A 7,445-nucleotide genomic window follows, 5' to 3' on the forward strand; every position below is an offset into this window, starting at 1 on the left:
TACTGTATTGTCATCATGTTGCCACAGATTTCTAAGCATCCTTCACAGAATCACAGAATTTCTAGGTTGGAAGAGAGTCCTCCACTAAACCATATCCCTAAGCTCTACATCTAAACTTGATGCATTCATTGGGAAATCTTGGTCTCATGGAGTTTGACATGCCCATTTTTGGTAGAAAAGTATCCAAGTGGAATCATTTTTCATCATCTCAGGTCTTGCAAGTTGTTAATAGACTTCCAAGAGCAGATCTTTGGTGTGTTTTGTTGCTATATTCCACTTCAGCCACTTTTTATGGAAGAGAAGGTGAAATAGAAAACAGAAGGAAAAAAAAAATGTGTATATATATGTGTGTATATGTATAAGTATACATATATAGAGAGAAATGTTTGTTTGTGAAACCCAACATTGTACACTGTTTTCTAGCACAGTAATAAACTGTAACTCAAGCTGAAACATGACAAATAGAGATGCTGAATATGGAAACACTTAAACAATGCCTGGTTAGTACAGGCAACTCATGGTACCCCTTGAGTAACATTCATCAAGATTTGAAAGAGAGTTAAATTTCATATTATGCAACATTTCAGATCATGCAAACAAACAAACAAAAAGCAAACAGAATTGAACCATTAAAATAGAGAAGAAGTTTGGAATAGTGATGATCTCTAATAACTCTGGTGGGTTGACCCCAGTTGGCAGCTAAGCCCCCACACAGTAACTTGCTCACCCTCCCTTGTAATGGGGTAGGGGAAAGAATCAGAAGTGCAAAAGTGAGAAAAACTTGTGAGTCAAGATAGCAGTTTGATAATTGAAGGGACCCCCTCTCCCATCCCACCACTCCCACCTGGGTAAAACATAACATAACAACATAACAATAGCATAACATAACATAAAAAAAACAAGTGACACACAAATGCAGAGTTAATCATTTAGTCATTCTTCACTTCTCACTACCAGACCAATGCCCACAGTCTCTGAGCAATGGCTACTATAGAAAAAAAATCCCTCCATTTCCAGCCTCCTACATATGCTTTATTTTTTTATTATTATTTTTTTAATTTTTGTTTTTATTCTGAGAATGACATATCACATCCCTTTCATAAATTCAGGTTGGCTGTGTCTCCTTCCAAGCTCTTGTCCACCCCTAGCCAATTCCCTTGGTGGTCAGTGTGAGAAACAGAGTAGAGCAAGTGATTGCAGTCCTTGAAACTTGCTATTTAGCAACAGATAAATCATTGGTATGTTGTCAACACTGCTTTAGTAACAAATCTAAAACAGCATCATATGGATGGCTACACTGTTCAAAATTTGTTTTAAAAGTTTTAGATTGATCCTCTTCTGAGAGCAAGGAGTCATAAGAATTGTCACGAAAATATGCATACTGTTTACTCAAAACCAACCATAATAAGTATGTTCAGATAAACATAATCAGTAATGACTGAAAGTAAAAATATACATCAAAATATATTCCCAGACAACTTTATCTGCACTGCAATATATTCCTTTGGAAATAGAAAGATGTTGGCTTGATGACTTCCAATAACTTATATACCATATTTCATCAAATGTTCCCTAAAGAGATGAACAAATATATATATGTGGCCATATATACATATGACCACAGATAAATCACAGAATCCCAGAATATTTGAGGTTGGAAGGGACTGCTGGAGGTCATCTGGTCCAACCCTACTTACTCAATAGGACATCCCCTGCTCAGGACCACCTAGAGCATGCTGCAGGACCAAGTCCAGAAAGCTTGTGAATGTCTCCAAGGAAGGACACACCTCAATCTCTCCAGGCAACATATGTGTCTACAATATATGTCTATATTTGTGTCTGTGGTATTTATCTATCTTTTTTTTTACAAAATTGAATCGGGTAAAAACTGAGACCTCTGGCAACAACCGATGAAAAGATTATAATGTACTTTTAAAGATACAATGCTTAATCTTTTCCACTGGATATGGTTAAAATACATATCCATTTTGTCTTTTTTTTTTTTTTTTTTTTTTTTTTTGTCAGCAGTAGAATATGCTATTCAATTTAATAATTCTGAGAAAAAATAAATATATACATATATATAAAATTAGGAGCATTTATCCTCACTAAATATTTCAGTGCCTTGACAAGAATTAGCAAAGTTTTGTCTTTTCAGGGCTGCATGAGATATTGTGTTATTTTGATCTTGATTTTTTTTTTTACTTTAAGCAATAACAAGACAGACACATCTATACCTCTTTCTTTTTCTGCATATAAAGACATTTACACATTTTCCATTTTAAGAATACTTTATAATACTTTAAGTACTACAATTTTCTCTATTTTAAAATGTTATCTATAAGTTTTTGTAAGCTTATTTGTTATGGTGCTATGCAGTCATATTATGCTTTGAAAAAAAAAATATTATATGAGGAACTTTACCTATACACCTACATATCTAATCTTCAGATCATCTGTAGTGGAATGCTGAATCAGTAAAATCAATGAATAAATGATTTTTTTTTTTTTTTTTTGGTGGGGGGGAGGGAGAGATAAGTTTTGTTTTTATCAAGGTTCTATTATCTTAATAAATATTTTATTAAAGATTACTTCTCTGGTTCTGATTTTGTATTTCACATGGAATTTGGAAATATTTGATCAAGTTAATAATATTTTTCATATCCTAGAATCATAAACTCATAAAGTAGGTTAAGTCAGAAGGGACCCTTGAAGGTCATCTCTTCCAACTCCCCACTAAAAGCAGGGCCAAATTCTAAATATTGGTCTTATCAGCCTTTTTGTAAATGCTCTTGACACAATCATCAAGGGAGTAGCTGAAAGTCTACTTATATCCATGAAGGAATTTCTTTTGGCTTAACTTGACTTTCAATTAGCCCACAGTCATTGATAAGAAATGCCTTTTGAGTTCCTTTGAAAACTGCCTTGTACTAGTTTGAGTGATCAGATATTATGTGTACATATACATGCATATGTGCGTGTATGAAACTGCTGAAAATGCAAAGAAGCTATGGAACTATGTCACAGATGAAATTATGTACTCAGAGAAGCAGCAATATATTTATTCATATAATGTAAGACATAAATAAGACAGTGACTTAAGATTTGAGATGGTGAGGTACACTTGATTTTTTACTGCATGGAGGACACAGTAAGTCAGACATATTGGGGAGTCTCTTATATTGAGTCAGAAGGTTCAGAGTGGACCCTCTGTTTTCTAAACTCCTTGAACAGAAGAAGTAAAAAGTCTAGGCACAACTGAATATGCTTCTAGTCCCAGACATAGTGAATGGTTTACGTCTAAAGAATACTATGTGCACAATCAATATTATAATATTATATTAATATTAGCAAAGCTTACAAAGTTTATAAAGCTATTAATTAACCAAGGATTTATTGTGGCAAGGAATCTCTCATGAAGAGATGAAGAGTAAGGGATCTCTGCATCAGGAGTGACCTTGAGAGACACCCTTACATATGGGGAGATCCTGTCATGCAGTCAGCTGCCATGCGGAAGAGCTCGAAGGGTTCTTGGCCACTCATTATTTATAGGGCAAGATAATAGACTAATAGTCTTTTTTTTTTTTTTTTTTTTTTTTTTTTTTTACACATGGCCCATTGGCCCTCAGTTGTCAAACAAGATGTTCATCTGTCAATTTCTCCAGCAACCAACCTGAGCCGATACTTGAGCTGATATTGTGGTTTCTATCTGCCTGAGCAAGGCTGTGGATGTAGCCAGTACACACGATTATTTGCCTGAGAGAGGCCTTGGGATAAACAGCCAGTGTTTGAGCAAGGCCAGATGACCAGATCAAATGTGAGAATTCAGGGCAGTAGAGGGCACACCGTCAGAGACTAGTATACATTTTATCCATTCTTCAAGAAAGAGTTCCACCCATGCTGTAAATACCTTTCCAAGAACTCTAGTAAACATAATGAAATAGGCTTCAATTTCGACCAATTCCCTCTCTCCACTTAGAAAACAAAGTCCTTTATCTTAGAGGTTGTTTAGGAAAGAAGTGCCTTGTCTCTTTCATGAAATGCCTGCAATAGTTCTTCAAATTTCCCAGCTGAGCTAGGTGTTTAAATTCCCTTATTGAGCATACAGAATAGAACACTTCTGATGTGTACTTCATCTCATCCTACAATATATCAGATAGGGTAATAACACTTTATTTCCCTATGGAAAGAAACTTCCTCTTTATATTAACTCCAAAGGGAAAACAGATAGAACATATCACAAAGCCTACATATTCATTGTAGACACCTAAATTTAAGTGAGATCATTCCCATTCAAATAATATTATAAAATAATATTATATAATAATAATATATTATTATTATATAATATTAATTAATAAATTAATTAAATTAATAACAAATAATATTATAAGATATAATATATATATTGTCAGGATTGACAGAGTCCATGGGGGACTCTGGTACTTAATTTCACTTCCACATTCTTAGGATTTTTCTTATTGTGTCACTGGTGTCTATCCTTCCTCTGGTAGTCTTTTTATTGGGAATAGCTTCCAATCATCATGCTTTAGCTATATTCTTTCCTTCTTTATAAAATCTGGTTGAATGATGATATAAAGCTACTCCAGATTCTTTGTTTTCCAATCAGACCCCCAAAATGGGAGAAAAAAAAATTACATGTGCTATTTCTTCTTATTGTATATAGCAGTTACAGTGAAGTCCAAAGTGATGTAATTGGTTTAAAATTTAAAATATTTTTCTCTGTCCAAACATTACAAAAAAATATTTTAATTTGAACTAAAACCTTTTGTATTTAAAGTATTAATATTTATTTACCTACTGGCTGTTTCAATTATGCTTTTTTTTTTTTTTAATCAAAGTTCTTCCTCCAAAAGAAAAAAAAAATACCCCCCCAAAGAAACACAGCCTCTTTTTTTTCTAGTGTCCACAAATATATATTTCTAAGTGACTACTCTTTGAATAAGAACAAAGTTCAGCCTAACACAAGACCCTTCTAAAGCATCTTCTTAAGATTATGCCTTGCAGCCTACTGACCTATAGAATTAATTTAATTTGTGATAGGAAAATATGATCTTAGCCTTAATGAATGGAATCCTGTCATTTGGGGGATTACGTTTTATAAAATGGACTAGTGTACTGAATAACCCTTTCTAAGGTTAAGAACATATAAGCTAATATCATGGGTTTGGCTGGGATAGTTAATTTTATTATAGAGGCTCACACAATGCTGTCTTTTGGATTTTAGATGTAAATAGTGGTGACAACACACTGATATTTTAGTTATTGTTGAGCAGTGCTTACACAGAGCCAAGGACTTTTCAGCTTCTTATGCTGCCCTGCTAGTGGGAAAGCTGGGGGTGTATGGGAGGCTGGGAGAGGACTCAGCCACGGTAGCATACCCAAACTATCCAAAGGGATATTCTTTAACAAGTGGCACCACACTCAGCAGTAAAAGCTGGAGTAAAGAAAGAGGAAAGGGGGACATTTGGAGTGATGTCATTTGTCTTCCTAAGAAACTGTCATGCACTATGAACACAGCTTTCCTGGAAGTGGAGGAACATTTGAACCTATTTTTGAAGTAAATTTTCAGATTTATTTTAACATATATAGAGAATATTTTGTGCATTTTTGACCACATGATTTGACTTGGTGCTTCTTATCTTAACATGATATTTCATGGTTTGTTAATTTCAAGAATACCATGAAGTATCTGTGTTGTCCTTTCAATGAGTCCCGAAAATTCTTGCCTGATCATTCTGACCTCCTTTCCTAAATATTTGGCATGGAGGTAGTGGTTCTATTGTTCTTAAGCTGTTCCACTAAAGAATTTCCAATAACAAAGTCAGCAGTTTTAACATTTACTGAATGGAACTCATGCTAGTGTCAATGCCAAAGCTTTTGAAGGATTTTTAAAATACAAAATTTGACACTCTTAAAAGGCATATCTTTGTGGAAAGTATTGTAGGAATATTAATTCTCATTTGTATTCACATATAATTTCAGAGAACTGTCATAAGTGGTACTAGAACTTTTAATAGAAACTGCTATGTCTGTCATCAAGTAGAGCATCCAAACAAATTATCTCAACCATATAGTTATTCAAGTAAAAGTATGTGAATTATCAGAGGCAAAATATTTATAGACAGAAGAAAAACCCTAAAGAGAATTGCCAGAAATCTTAAGCATTGGAAGGGTGTTGTGAGTAGGCAGCTAAGCCTTACACAGCTGCTTGCTCACTTCTTCCTAGTTGGATGGCAGAGAGAATTGAAAGGGCAAAAGTGAGGAAAATATGTGGGTTGAGATAATGACAGTTGAATAGTAAAGAAAAAACAAAAGTGTTGCAACAACAACTCCTCAAAAAGTAATAATAAAAAAAAAATCAAAAAGTAATAAAACTCACCTGTTTTTATTGCTGAGCATGATGTTATATCATTTGGTATAATGATATAACCCTTTGGCCAATTGTCCTGGCTGTGTCCCCTCCCAGCTTTGGGGGTGGAGAGGTAGAGTGATAAACAGAGAAGGCCCTAATGCTGGGCAAGCACTGTTCAGCAACACCTAAAACATCAACGCTGGGTAACAAATTGAAAACACAGCACCATAGAGGTTTCTATGAAGAAAATTAACTCCATCCCACCCAGACCCAGTAGGAAGAGTAATATCTGACATGACATGGACATGAAATTTTTTGGCACAGTGGTCCAGTGATAATGATTCATTATTTCATCTACATGAGTTGAAAAATTATTATTATTAATACTAATAATAACATAACACATAATAAAAATATTATTATACTTATATCACAATATAATAATTATATTGTTGTAACTGTATTATAACAATTAATAGTAACACAATAATTAATAATTTTGCACTTGCTATTTTTGTACTTAACAAGAAAGATAGGGCTTGTGAGCAGAATTCTGCTCACAAGTGTGAGCAGAATTCTGTCACCATAGGATATCTTTGACAAGAGGAAGAAAATAATTAAAGGTATAATATGGTTTAAGCAATAATAACAAAGAATATTGATGGGAAGAACATATGATGTAATATAAGTAAACATGTATCATGTAACACAAGTGAAACCCATCTTGTCTTTACAAAAGGAAAAAAAAAAAGAAAAAAAAAGTGGGGGGAAGGAAAAAAAAAAAAAGTTGATACATTAATGTTGGCTCCAAACTCTCCAAACTCAACAACTCTATGAATCAAACCAATTGTCATGGTAGTGTTTCGTAGTAAAAAAGTAAAATCATATAGTGACAAAGATAACATGTTTTCATATAACCCTATTTTGAAGAACTACTACAATAAATTAATAAAAGTGCACAAGAAGACTTAAAAAGGTTGCTATTGTAAAAAAAATGTAATTTCTAAGAAGAAAGAAAATTGACAAAAATTGAAATATTTTAAAATTCTAAATAATCTATGTCATTAGG

The sequence above is a fragment of the Aythya fuligula genome, chromosome 1, assembly GCF_009819795.1.
Source record: "Aythya fuligula isolate bAytFul2 chromosome 1, bAytFul2.pri, whole genome shotgun sequence".
NCBI classification, from domain to species: domain Eukaryota; kingdom Metazoa; phylum Chordata; class Aves; order Anseriformes; family Anatidae; genus Aythya; species Aythya fuligula.